The sequence below is a fragment of the Anas acuta genome, chromosome 3 (genome assembly GCF_963932015.1).
Source record: "Anas acuta chromosome 3, bAnaAcu1.1, whole genome shotgun sequence".
NCBI lineage: Eukaryota > Metazoa > Chordata > Aves > Anseriformes > Anatidae > Anas > Anas acuta.
Window position 1 is genome coordinate 79,807,182 of NC_088981.1, and position 14,280 is coordinate 79,821,461.

Consider the following 14,280-nt stretch of genomic DNA (forward strand, 5'->3'; position numbering starts at 1 on the left):
GGAGCTCTCCTGGGCTACATTCATCCAGAGGCATCGTATGGCACAGTTTTGCTTGCTCCTACGGTGAGTCACATAGCCCATCGACCTAAAAAGTTTGGGCACGGGTGTTTTACACAAGAAAGAGAAATCATAATCTCATCTGGCAGTTTCCCTCACAACACAAGCTGAGGCATCCAAAAGGGGTATGTGGCTGTTCCGATGTGATCTAGTTAAACATTCGGGTAGGCAAATAAATACCCGAATGAAAAACAAGCTTTTGTGACAGGTTTGGGATCTTTCAGTTATTTTTCCGTAGTTCGGGTATCTGAAATGAGTCAATGCAAAGTCACTGTTGCTTAATGCTAGGAGATTGATGGCAAAAAAAAAAAAAAACCTACAACAACAAAAAACAGTTGAGAGCTCTTCTGTTAGTCAGCATTTCCTTCCTGATCCCACGACAGGAACTGAGGTGTGTGTGACAGCACTGGGCTCAGCCCTCCCTGTGCACACTTACCTCCTGCCCACCAGGGAAGGAGAGGAGGAGAAAGCCTTCTTCACACCACCTGTACCTACGAGTGCTGCCCCCCAGCCATGGAAATGTCCTGACACTCTTCGTCTCTTCACAACATGCTCGGGCTTGCAGGATCCATCTCGCCTTTTCTTACCTCAGCTCTAAACCTGGTGTTGAATCAGAGGCTCAAGTACGGCAGTGTTTGTTGTTCAAAGCAAGATTAAAACACTACACAGGAAAAAAAAAAAAAAAAAAAAAAAGATCACTTCCATTTCCTCTTTTTTTTTTTTTTTTTTTTTCCCCATGCTGATCCCCTTTTACCAAGCTAATAATTTTGTTTGAGGGCATTCTTTGTTCTCTTTTATTTCACCTTCAACTTCAGACATCTGTATCCTTGTCAAGCACAAACATGACTGAACTCATGCATCACAGCACCACAGCTTTGCTCCACAGGGAACTATTAAGCCTGATGTAAGCCGCGCTGTTGTTTTCATTTAGCTTATAGGTGAGATATCGAGCAGATTGTGATCAGGGTGAATACATTTGGTCACTGAACCTGGGGTAGATTTTTTGTACATGGGTATTCTTTAGAGGACTTGAGCTCCTACAGGTACAGCAAGGCCAGTGTGTGTAGATAGCCACATCCTAAATCAGCCCAGAGATCTTCCCTGATACAATTAAACTGGTGGAGGTGTGGGTGTGGACAAACTCCCTCACTTCTAGCACAGTGCAGCTGACCTCTAGCAACAGCTTTTCCACAGAGTTAAGATCTGCATTGATAGGAACTATTTTCTAGAAAGAAGGAGCGTGGCTGCCCCAGCGAGCACTTCACAGACACTTTTGGGTTACACTTCACAGAATTCAGCTGGATGGCTGGGTCTCCTGAGCTCTTGGCCACAAGCATGTAGCAACAGTGACTGACAGGACCGAGGTCCATGTGGTGACCAAGGCGAGCAGGCCTCGTGACAGGGAAACCAAGGGTGAAGCTGCAGAGCACTTCACCCACCGTGTGGTGCTGTCATCTGGGCTACCTCTGTCACCTCTGCACCCTTGTCATGCCTGACTCACCCACCCCTCTTTGGGACGTTACCCTCCTCAGTTAGGAGTCGTGTATCATGACAGTGATTTTCTGATATCACAGAAGGCAGTCTCATAAGGGCAAAGATGTCCAAGGGCAAGGTACACCACCCTTGCTGTTACATGCAGTCTGAGCCTCTCTTAAACAGATGTAAATTATTCCAAATTCTAGATTAATTGCACGGCATAGGAGAACTGCCTGTGCTTATGACGAATTCACTTCTTTCATCCTTTTTCTCTTTGTTTCCCTCTGCCTTCCTGTACCTGTGACCTACTTCAGTAGGGAATGCAGCTCCTGTAAAATACAGCCCCTCACAATTCCTTTATCTGCCAGAGGGAGATAAACTAGAGCCACCTCCATCCTGCCATGGCCTCTGCATCCAACATCCAACTGCTTTAGCATCCCCAGAGACCCCTCACTTTTTTCTCTGATAGGAGATGTGGTGACTACCTGGGGCTAGCCAGTGGAGCAGGAGGAGTTCTTCTCCTGGGACGCTGTCTGCAAAAGCCAAAGGGCCATTTGCAGTAGCTCACAGAGGACCAAACGCACTAACTTTTGGAGTAAGCAGGTCTAAAACCTGCAGGAGGAGACCTAATGTCACCAGCAAGGCATGCTCATGCCTACTGATGAGGTGAAGTTACCTGGAGCTCCACATGCCAGGCACATCAGCTGAGTTTGCTGAGGGAAAAAGGCAAACAATAAAAACAAAAGCTGCAAACCACACACAGCAGATATTTTTATTTGCAAAAGACACTGGAGTGTTCAGGAAGGTGGATGAGTGTCTGCTTATCATCTAATATTTATACTTATTTTATTTGTATTTGTATTTATTTCATTCTTACAGGGTATCAGTTTATCAGAAGGATTTTGTTTAAATCATTCTATGGATGGGAATAATCAGACTTGTTCTTTTCTTGTGCTGAAGCAATTCTGTTTTTTTCTTAGCTTACTGTAAACTAGTTCCAGGACTGTACTGCTCTCCTTTTGTATTTAACCTTCCAGTCACTCTGGTTTTACCATGGTGGGGCTGAAAATCACCCACTTACAAGCCAACTGCAGAATGTCTGTTGTGCAATGTCCCTTGATTTTATTATTTAATCTTCTTCTCATCTTCCTCATGTACAATATCTATGGCTACATAAATTCAGCGCTGTTATGAAATATCATATCCCTCACTCTGCTTCCTGGGAAGAGGAGGAGAAAGGCAAGGGGAGATTTCATCTCTATCCCTTGGTATCATGCTCTGAATGTTATTCACTGTGCTAATAACTGTATCAGCATGTTTATAAGCTGATGTGCTTTTAATTGTTTCACTCACTCTCTCATACACATGAAGTAAGCACTCTAATGGGTTCTGTACCTTTCATCCTTTATTTTATTGCTAATGGTATCTCCAGTAATATAAAATGACAGATGAGTGCCGTCTGAGAAAAAACGAAAAATCAATGCATGTCCAGACTCTGTATTAGAGTGGGTGAGGAGCCGAGGCTGCCAGGCACTGCGATTCCTCCTGGGCCACACTGCAAGCACAGGACAGGAGCGAGGAGGAGGGCAAAGAAGGGCGCATTGGAGAGATGGCTCCTCCCGTGCCCACGGGCAATGGTGGAGGACAGCAGTGCTGCGGGCATTGCGCACCCTCTGCCCTGTGAGCCCACCTCCCATCGGAGCTGAGCCCCCGTTGCAAGGAGCCCCAGTTTCAAAGGTGGCTTTACCACGTGTCACCTACCGAAACACGCACAGAGCAGCTGCCAAACGTGTGGGCGTAGGATGTTTCCACCCTGCTCATGAGCACAGCACCCAAGCCACAGCTGGGGTCATGCACAATTTGGGCAGCGCGTGGGTGGAGTCCTCCAAGCGCAAAGCCACCCAGCAAGCTGGGTCATCTTCTTCCCAGGCTCTGCTCGTTGGGATCCAAAAGAGCCTTAAGCCATGATAGGAGCAATGGCAAGCTCCTTCCTTGACCCCAGAAACACCGGCGTCCACGTGCACGCGGGTGGTGGCCAGCAGCAGGTGTGGGCAGAGCCACGTGTGTGTGAGCAGCGCCACGTGTGTGTGAGCAGCTGTGTCTGGAGGCATGTGATGGGGTCAGATGGCATCAAGCACAGCAGCAGAGCAGCTCTCCCTGTCTTGTGAGGAACACCTGAGAGACCTCTTCGTGGCTAGAGGAGCGTGTTACACGCATTCCCCAAGAGCACAACACCCCTGTGGCTAAAATCACGTAGAGCCACTGGCCAACAATACTGTTAATAATGCACAGGAGCAGCTACTTGCCATTTCCAGTTCTCTAGATATCTTTGTTTTTTCCTACAGCAAAATATAGCTTCATCTTTAGCCATGAGGAAAAAAAAAAAAAAAAAAAACTTTGAAAAACTCATGACAATTAATACCTTCTTTTTAAAGCAACAGGAACTCAAAAAAAAGTATTAAGTACCTGCATTTTTTAATGCTTTTAGGGGAAGGAACCCAAAAGCAAGAAGTATTGTTTGTTTTAAAACAACCACCCCCCCCTTCACATCAGGGTCTAGCCTGATATCACAGTGCCAAGTTGCAGGAGCCTGTAATGGAAATGCTGACAGGCCTTCAGCACCACTGCAGTCACAGTTGCTCTATAAATAGCCTTTGCAAAATGCCTGGCATGCGAGATGGGTTCAAGTAGCCACTTGACAGAACCTGGCAATTTAACCAATGATCATTTCAGAGAATAATCACCGATGAGATCTGTTTGTCTGTGTACTCACTCCTGCAGGTGGTTCGGGTGCGTATCTACCTTTTTTCCAGTGCCATATACCACGCGTTAGGGATGCTGTTCTGGCAGGTACAATGCTGCTTCCCAAACAAAGCTGTAATATGACCTACTTTGCTCAGTCTAGTACTATTCAATAATAAGTGGCCTCTATTGGGCTTCTACATGTAGACAACATCAAACACATTTCACTGAAGCGTTTAGATATTGATTTTACTCAGCCTGGAAACTTCAAAGTGGGCTCTTTCCATGTCATCTTGAAAATACATCCTCTTGCTCCCGAGGTATAGGCTCTCTGTTACAGCACGTGCACATATGACTCCCGCAGCTGCTAGGCATCCCTCTGCTATTTGTTTCTAAATTAAGGGCAATTGTTGTGTCCCTTTGTCCCCTAATGGTAATAACTATTGTGTATAGCAATGTAGGAGCTGTCTCCATTGCTTGGCTTCTGTAATGTCACCCAGCCGTGCCTAGAAACACAGCTTTTAACCAGATTGTGAAATAAAGCACCGATCTCAGGTAGAAGCACTGAGGACGCTGGAGGATTGTTTAAAATTTGTGAGCCTGCTGCTGCAGATCCAGGGTGTGCATCGAGTTTTTGCCATCACATCGTGTGTTCTGGGGATCCGTCTCTAGCTAACAGCTTCATGGAGATTTTTTGCTCTTCCTCCACCTGTTTGGGATGGTTTTGTTTTGCTGGTTTGTTTTGCTTTCTGTTCTCCTGTTTTGGGGAGCAGATCGGAAGTTAAGTTAGAGATCCAAATGGAACAGGCATTTTGTTAAGAGTTAACGAGGAACTAAAAGAATGGCACCAGCACCCTTACAGTAGGTGGTTTAAATGCAGTCAGATTTCCAAGCACAAAGTAAGACTTTTTCCTTGAGTTGCCCCAGTAGGAACTCTGCGTTCAGGTGGGGGCAGGTGTCCCTTCCCTGTCTCAGTTTGTTACATGACCTTTCCACACATCCTGACATTGCTCCTACAGTTCAGTCCAAAGCCAGCTGCATCCACGGGGAGCCTCACACTAGAAGTGGCTTAGGACTCTCAGTCTTGAAATATGGGTGTTTAAATGGGCTGTCTGCATCCTACATAACTCTACAGCAGGAAGGGCAACAAGCATCAGAGGCAATCCCTGACACCAAGCCCTATCCATGTTCTTACTGTGCAAGTGGGGCAAAAAAAAAAAAAAAAAAAAGTCATTGCCTGCCCAGAGTGACAAGGAGCTGGCATCCTCTGTACCCTGCCAGAGGGGCACAGAGCCAGGCCCTTGAGGTGGACCAGCATCTGTCCTTCATGCCTGTGGACCAACGCATAGGCCCCTGCCTCACACCTGCATTCAGAGAACCCCACTTAGAAGTTGAGTGCATGGTACATCATCAGGGAAAAACAAAAAAAAAAAAAAAAAAAAAAAAGAGTAAGTTTAATGTGATTTTTAGGGTCTCTTCTGATAGTCTTCATGCAATGCATTATTCCGGTGTGATGGATTTTTTGTCGTTATTATGTCTAGACCAGCACCACTATGTTGAATGGCAGCTATTTCCTTGTAGAAAATAATGAGTTAAGAGCTCCACAGCAGATGAAAACCAACAAGCACCTGAAGCAAATGAGCAGTAACACTATGTTGCAGAAGGTCAGCTCTCTTTCAAGCATGGCACTTCTGCTGTTTTGTTTGCACAAATGAGTGCTCTTGACCAAGTAGCCCTTCCTGATTGTTCACTCATCTCTCTTTCTAAAAAAATTTAAGGCAGATAGCACATCATTTTTATTCATAGCAATTATTTTCTGCAAATGTTTTTTTTTTATTTGAAAGGCAGAATACAGAAGCCGATGTGATATCCTTGTAATACTTGAGGAGATTTAAACGAAAGCAAGACTAATCGCATAGGGCACCCCACAGTGAGGAAAATGTTTCATCTGCAAAGCCCGGCCGAGGCTGACAGTGGTGGTGATGCTCATGAGAGCTCATTTGCAGCATGTATAGTTCAGGTGCTTCTGCTCAGCCTGTGGTACACAGTGTGGGATGCTGATCTTTCCAGGGATGTTGTTTTTGGTATTTCCATGCTTTGGTATAGCCAGACACTGCCTGCTCAGTGACCCCTGTGGCCACACATTCATTTCTTCACCAGGACTTTGCTGGCAGGAGATGGTTAATCAGCAAATAATGACAAAGGCAGAAAGGATAAGATCATTGTTTTAAGTAGGAATCTTTATGGGGGCTGTTAGAGCACTTTCAGCATGTATTACTAAAATAATAAAAATAGAGACGATAGGTAAATCAGCAAAATTTGATACTGCCAAAGTGAAAAGCTCCAGCTATTACATTACTGTATGCATAGTGTACACCAAATAACAATTGCATCTTTTTTTCTAAGGGGCACACTTGATCCACTGTGGTTTAAAGAACATGGAGAAAACTCTGATAGAGAATAATGATGAGATACAAAACATATAGTAAAAGGAATGCCTTAGTAGAGATTGCTCTTCCGCATCCTTCCTGCTTTCCCTGGAGATAAGAACAGTGCTGCACTTCACTCAGACACAGACCCTGCTCATTTTTTTTCAAGGTCCATCATCTTCAGTTTGATTCTTTGTATATTGCAATTGGGATTCTGTCCTGTGTGCTAAAATGTGGATATCAGCAAGCAGAATGATTCCCTTCCTGAGCATTGAGATAAAGTGATGGAGTCGGTCTACTTGATGAACGCTAAAAGGGAATGTGCAATGTACGGAAAACACTCAACTGACCTGCAAGGTTTGAAACTTGCCTATAAAGCTCCCATTTAGATGAGATGCTTTCAGAGTGGGTAGGCCAAACTATACTCTTCCTAAGTATCTGCTAATTACCTTAATGGAATGCAAAAGCAGGGAGAGGCACCAAAAGGGATTTGAAATTTGGGAGAGTGGGATGGGCAGGAATGCTGTTCTGTGTACAAGATCACACACACCGAATCCCACAGTCACTGAGGTAGGGACCTGTGGAGATAGATAGTCTCGTCCATATCTCAAAATGAAACACTTGAATCTGCACGTTCCCATATACTCAAAATGGCCCTAACAGGCACTAACAACCTAACAACATCCTTATCATTTGACCAAACCTCCTGAAGGAGCATTGTCAGGAAAAGAAGAGGTTGCAGTCATAGGGTGAGATGTGCAAACATGCCTAAGGGCGTTGGAGCACCCAGGGCTAAATCTCGAGGGTGACTCAGTTGCTCCATGACTTAGGGGTTCAGATCAGTAGGAAACATAGCCCCAGGGAAGAAACCCGCATTCTCCACAAGCTGCCTGCAGAGGATCAGAAGCTGAACAGTAGCATCTTGGAAATCTGGCAGTGAGAGGCGAGCGAGCTCCTGGCCATGTGAAATGGGGTTACCATCAGAGCTGAGAGCAGACTAGGCAAAGCCCCTCCAAAACAGCTAAGTCCTTTTGGGCTTCTTGCCTGGAGCTGGCTGCCAAAACTTGCCCAGGCATTTCTTACATGAGGCAAAGAGTTTTCCTGCTCCATCCCAGCTTTGTACACCCATTAGCATGTAAACAGTGCACCAGCTGGGGAGAGCAGCTGTGCTCACAGCCCCGCAGATCTGATGGGAGCAGCTTATGCATCCAGGACTCCCACTATGTACAGAGGCTGTCCTCGTTGCCAAACTATGACCACCTTGGATGAGTCTCTCTTAATCTCTTCCATTAGGGGTATTCCAGTTGTTGTGGCCCACAGGGAGGGGACTCTGGGGGATGCAAGCATTCAAAGTGATTTCTCCAAGTGAAGCAGCAATAGTAAAGCTTGGGCTGTGTGTGCCATGGTGAAATACTCTGAACTTGGTGGAACATGAACTTACAGCGCTGCTCCAAGAGTTTTGTCTGCACTGTTTACAGAGATATTAAGGTAGCAGTTTCTTTTGCCAGGGCTGGTGGGAATTTGGCACTGCAGCTCCTTTAGGGGGCTTGAGAAACCCCACCCAGAAAAAAAAAAGAGTACACCCAAAGGTCACAGTGAAGCCAAATAATGAATACAGAGGGTGAGACATGACCAAGGATATCCCAGAGGATTTGGAGCATGACAATTGCTGCCAGAATCTTCTGAGGGAGCAGGACTCTTCTGGTGTCTCAATAGTACTTGGGTGGAGGGAGAAGCAAAAAAAAAAAAATTGCATTTGGCTACAAAAACACCTTTGCTTGAGCACAGCCAAGCTTTGCAAAGGCAGAGAACAAAAGGCTGACTGGCAAAAAGGGGAAGAACGTGCTGGAAAGGAATTTATTTCTACAGGAAGATCAATGTCTTGCTGTAAAACAGACTACATTCTGTTAAATTCTGTTGTTTCCACGTTAAATCCTAAAAAGGGGCTGCTCCAGCAAGCAGCAGATCTTCTGGTGCAGAAACAGTGGTTTGAAAAGAACGAAAGGCAACTTGAGCTTCCCAGCTGGATTGGTAGTAAAAAACAAATAAATAAAAAATAACCAAGAGCAAGCTTTTTCCTTTTCTTCTCCTCCTTCCAGAAATTCTCTGGTTTCATCTTTTTGAGTCTTAGACATTCATATAATCCCAGGCTTGCTTTTAAGAAAAAAGAAAATGTGTATAAGGCCTTCTACGCCCCAAATCTATAGCAACAGTTCCAATTTTCATTACCAGAAATAGCAAGAGGAAATGAAAAGCAGGTGTGGGAAGGCTTTTCTGAATGATGCCAGGGCTGTGCTTTAACCTTTACTGGAGGGAAATACACATCTGTGCATGCCAGGCTATTGCCTTTCTGCATAGCTCCCTTCCAGCCACAGAAACCTGACAAAGGTAACTAAATATTCTCAAGATCTTCTAAGCATTTTTGCTGGCAGCCTGTGCCACTGGAATATTTCACTGACCTTCAACAAAGTCAGTAAGGGTGGCTTGCTAGGAAACAAAACAAACAAAAAAAAACAAAACCAAAATGAAAACAAAAATGGGGCATTGAAGATCTCAGAATTAAGCAAGTAAAAGTAAAGTAAAGTAAACAGTCATGTAAAAACAACTTGGGAGGCCAGTGGGAACAAAACCAAGCATCTTGTTTGTCTAACAATGACACTGTGTCCTTCCTGCTTTTTGCATACATTAGTAGCACTTTCTCTGAGTTATTCAAGATGACTGTGGTGAAGAAACTAGAAAGCAAGACTTATGTGGAGTGACTGAGGGAGCTGGGGTTGCTTACTCTGGAGGAGAGAAAGCTGAGGGGGAAACCTTATTGCTCTCTACCACTAGCCGGGTGTCATTTTCTCAAGTGGCAAGTGATAGAATACACAAGGAAATGTTCTCAAGTTGTGCCAGGCTGGGTATTAGGAGGAATTTCTTACAGAGAGAGTGGTCAAGCATTGTAACGGGCTGCTCAGGACAGTGGTGGAGTCACCATCCCTGGAGGTATTTAAGAGATGTGCGGACATGGCACTAAGGGGCATGGTTTAGTGATGGGACTCTGTAGGTCAGGCTGACGGTTGGACTTGATGATCCTGAAGGTCTTTTCCAGCCTAGATGATTTTGTGGTCCTGTGATCCTGCCAGCTGCTGAGTGACAGCCACTGCCAGACCCAGCAGTGCGGGAGCCTACGTCCAGCCCAGCGCAAACCCACACAAGCCAAGTCACTCTGTTTGTTTGCTCCATTTCTGGGGCCAAACTGCCAGATCCTGGAATTCACTCTTTCTCCTCCTACCCACCCTTCAACCAAGCAGGAATGAGTGCCCCGGAGCTAGCTGCACACTGCCAGCCTGAGCCTTTAAAACACCACAAAGTCCCAGCCCGGCCTGGACAGGGAAACGTAGGCCTGGGCCTGGCCCCATGGAGAGCAGCTGCTGGAAGGGTCCCGGGGCTGCTCCAGCCCAGCATTACCCGCGCACACAGGGACGGTGTATTTTCTTTATTGTCACTTCAGTGGAAAAGGGCGGAAAAATAATTCATTTGCGTATGCAGCCGTTTAGGCCCAGTCATGATTCCTTTAAAGCCCGTGCCAATGGATTTTAGTCATTCTCTGGCAAAGGTTTCTCTTTTAACCGCAAACGCTGAATAGTTATTGGGTGAGTCACCGCCTTAAGTAATCTAATTCCTTGACCAGTACATGCTTGCTTCCTGCACTTCAGAGTGGCTTTCTGCAGTCAGATATCTCACTGTACGCCTCCCCTGCTGCGTTTTTCTGTCCTGCAGTGTCCAGTGCAGCAGAGCCGCAGTGTCCATTTCTCAAGGTGATTCCCAATGCAAAACCCTGGTTGTTATGGGGCTGGGAAAGGTCCACTGCCCTCCCTCAGCTCAAAGCCAGTGTGTGCTGTCCTTGGGGAAGCAGCAAGCTCAGGGTTAGAAGGTAATTTTTCAGACAGCAAGCCTTTACTCAGCAAGTCCAGTCATATCTAGAGGGGAAGTGCGGATGTGCCACTTTACCAGCAAGTTGTAAAACAGCCAGACCTGCAATATTTGCCATGCAACAGCAGCTGAAGGGAAAGAAGTCTCCCAGCCAGCCCTTCGGAGAGGAGCAGCTGGTGCCCAAGAGCTGTGTTGGCCGCCTCCAGAAAGGCAGCACTAGCAGCCACCACCCACCAGCAGCACGGGACAGTGGCAAACCGCACCAAAACCCAGCCGTACCTGCTTTAGCAAGGCAATAGGACTAATCTCCCTTTTTCATATACTTGCTGTACAAGACAATGTACTGCTGAAAAATGATGGGGCTTAGAAGCACTAGAGAAGAATGATATTTTTTTTCCCTTTAGAATATGTATGTTTCAGGAACACTTAATCGTTTGAGGATTAAATGGTGGTGAACACTCAAAAACACCTTTTGAAGAATGTTATTAAAGTCTTTCATAGCCCCTTCTTTCATGATTGCAGCTTTCTGTTTCATTTCCTATTTATGGGGAACTGTGTTTTCCTTGAGGCATCTTCTGCCCACCACCTACTGCAAGCTCCTTTTCTTCAGGGGAAGAACAGAAAAAGAGAGGTAGCAAGTGGGGAGGGTTAAATTATACTCTGATATTTTCAAGCCAAGAAAAACAGACTATAATAAAAGTACTCTAATATAAATTTATGATCCTGATAGAAAAAATGTCTTTGTGCATTTACGTATATAGGTACTGCTGACAAACAAAGCAGATCCAACTGTGGATATGTCTAATAGCCTATATGGCTGATAGCAATTTTGGGTCCTCTCTTGACCTCATCTATATGCGCACCTATGATCAAAACACACACACACTTTGAACAGAGGAAAAAAATGTTTTATATGAATTGTTCAAAGAGGTGACCAATTCTGAAGTTGGTTACTGAGCAAATAGAGTGTTATTGTTAATTTTAATGCCTATTTTAATGCTTTTTGAATGATTATACCATGATGAAGTGTTTAGAAAACAAGTCTTACAAGGAGCGGCTGAAGGAATTGGGGTTGTTTAGCCTGGAGAAAAGGAAGCTCAGGGGAGACATTATCCCACTCTACAATTACCTTAAAGGAGGTTGTAGCGGGGTGGGGATTTGGCTCTTCTCCTAAGCACCCAGTGATAAGACAAGGGGAAATGGCCTCAAGTTGCGTCAGGGGAGATTTAGGTTGGGTATTAGGAGAAATTTCCTTACTGAAAGGGCTGTGCGGCCTTGGAATAGGTTGCCCAGGAAAGTGGTTGAGTCACCATTCCTGGAGGTATTCAAGAAATGTGTAGATTTGGAACTTTAGTAGCATGGTTTAGTGATGGATCTTAGTACTAAGTTAAAGGTTGGACTAGATGATCTTAGAGGTCCTTTCCAATCTGAATAATTCTATGATTCTATGATGCTTGTATGCAGTAATTCAAGTTTCTAATACTTGCCTTTTCTTTTCTAAAATTTGGTGTCGATAATTTAGCTATCTCAGGGACCTGCAAACAGGTAAGCACCTAAGGGCAAGGTGGGCAGTTCTGCATTTCTGCCACTGGTCCATGAAGGGCTTTGTAAAAGGTGGGCCTCGGGATCCTCATTCCTAAAGCCAGAAGTGGTCATATCTCCATTGGCTTTCTGACAGTAGTGGGATAAAGGCATATCACTCAGAAAGGCAACTGATTTCATCCTAAAGACACAAAGCAATGTCAAGCCCACCAGCACGCACTCATTTACCAGCACTGCCAGGAAGTTGGTTTTCTTTCAAGGTTGAATTCATTTAACTTGAGCTAATAGGTGTAAGATCTTGTTATGTTCTTATACATGACATTAAAACATTGCCCCAGATACCCTTCTTTTGGGTAAATATCTATAAACACAGATCAGGTCACCTCTCAGCCTGTGTAAGCCTTCTCTTTGGGGTTTGCTTTCCAGCTCTTGGGTCATTTTTGTAGCTCTCCTTTGAGTTCTCTGCAGTATTTCACATCTTTCTTGAAGCATGAAAGTGAGAAGTGGACAAAGTATCATAATAGCAGTCATTAATTCAAAATCACTTTCCTTCTTTTACTTCATATTCCCTTATTATTCTTCTATGTGTTGCATTGGCCAGTTTTTCCCACAGCATTGCATTAAGTGCTTGTGGTTGGGTAATTATTTGCAATGACCCCTGTGTCCTTCTGTTCAGTACCACTTTCGAAGAGTGTTCCTCATTCTGTGCAAATTTTTCAATCAAAAGGTAATGTGTTATTAAGTCAAATGGCTTTGAGAAGTGTAAGTGCATATATCGCTGCAGACCTGCAAGCAAGTAATCCTGTCAAAAAAAGGCAACAGGGTTGTGCGATGGGATGTACCATCCCTGAAACAACGCTGACTGACATTTCTTATAATTTTAGCTGTAGCTAGAGCTTAGTTTAGTCTTCATTGAGTCCTGAATTCAATGTTCTACTGTTGACCAAGATCTCCACCAGGGTCTTATACTTCCCTGAATTACACCATTCACTCTTTGACTAAGTATCCAAGATTGTTAAAGATCTGAGCACCCTGACTCTCTCCTTTCAGACTCTTGGCTATGAATAATCTGAATAGGTTCATTTGAAATTTCTGATCTTTTGCAGATGCTGCATTGTGCACATTTTTCTGTACATGAGGGGTTTCTGCTTCTGGTTATAACTTCATCTAAGCTAGCTGTATCCTCCTGCTCCACTCCACCAACTGCACAGAAATCCCTGAAAATGGCTGCCTTTTCTAGATCCTATTTACACATTTACCTTCTGAAAACAGCAGTGGGCCCTTACCTGACCAAGGACTTTTTGGTTTCTGTTATGACAAAAATACCTTCTTACTGCCTTTAGCTGTTAAATCCAAAGCTGTGTGAATGATTTCTCTTTAGCTCTCCACATCCCTGTACATTATTTGCAGTTGTTAGCTTCACTATCCTTCCATTCTTTTAGCCTGGAAATTTTTCCAGCAGCTCAACTTTTCCATGTGACTGCAGAAGCCAGGCTGAGGCACACCGGTAGGATAGCATTGAACAGTTCTCAGTTTGATGTAATGCTTCCCACATTACAAATCAGTTATGTCAGCAAAAAGATTGAGGTTTTGGAAAATTCTCCCTTTTGAAGTTCCAAATGCACACGATAGATGTTGGTACTTTCTTCACAAGGTCAGTGAAACTAGGCTGATTTCCCTGGTGTAGGGGCAGCTGCCAATTTTTAGGTCAGTGATGATCTCATCTTTGACAAGCAGAATGCGAACCAGTATGCGGAGTTGTCATATGTTCTACTGATACCCACACAGCTACTGCAGCATGGAGGTCAATACTAATTTAATCTGCTTTTGTGACTGCAGTAAAGCCACAGCACTTCTGCATTAAGAAATCATCCGTCATTTCTGGAAACTCGGGAAATGTTGCCATTGGCCAGAGAAGTCTAGCCAGTGCATCCCGAGAGAAAGGTGTACATGATAATAGAGTTTTACAGCACGTTGTATAGGAAGATTAAGGGCAAGTAAGATAAGATGCACTTTAACAAATGCTTGCCAACACCAACACCTCTTTAAGGCACCACTTGAAAGTGTAACCTATAACCTTTCAGAGAGCCTCATAATGATCTATAACTGCCTAGAA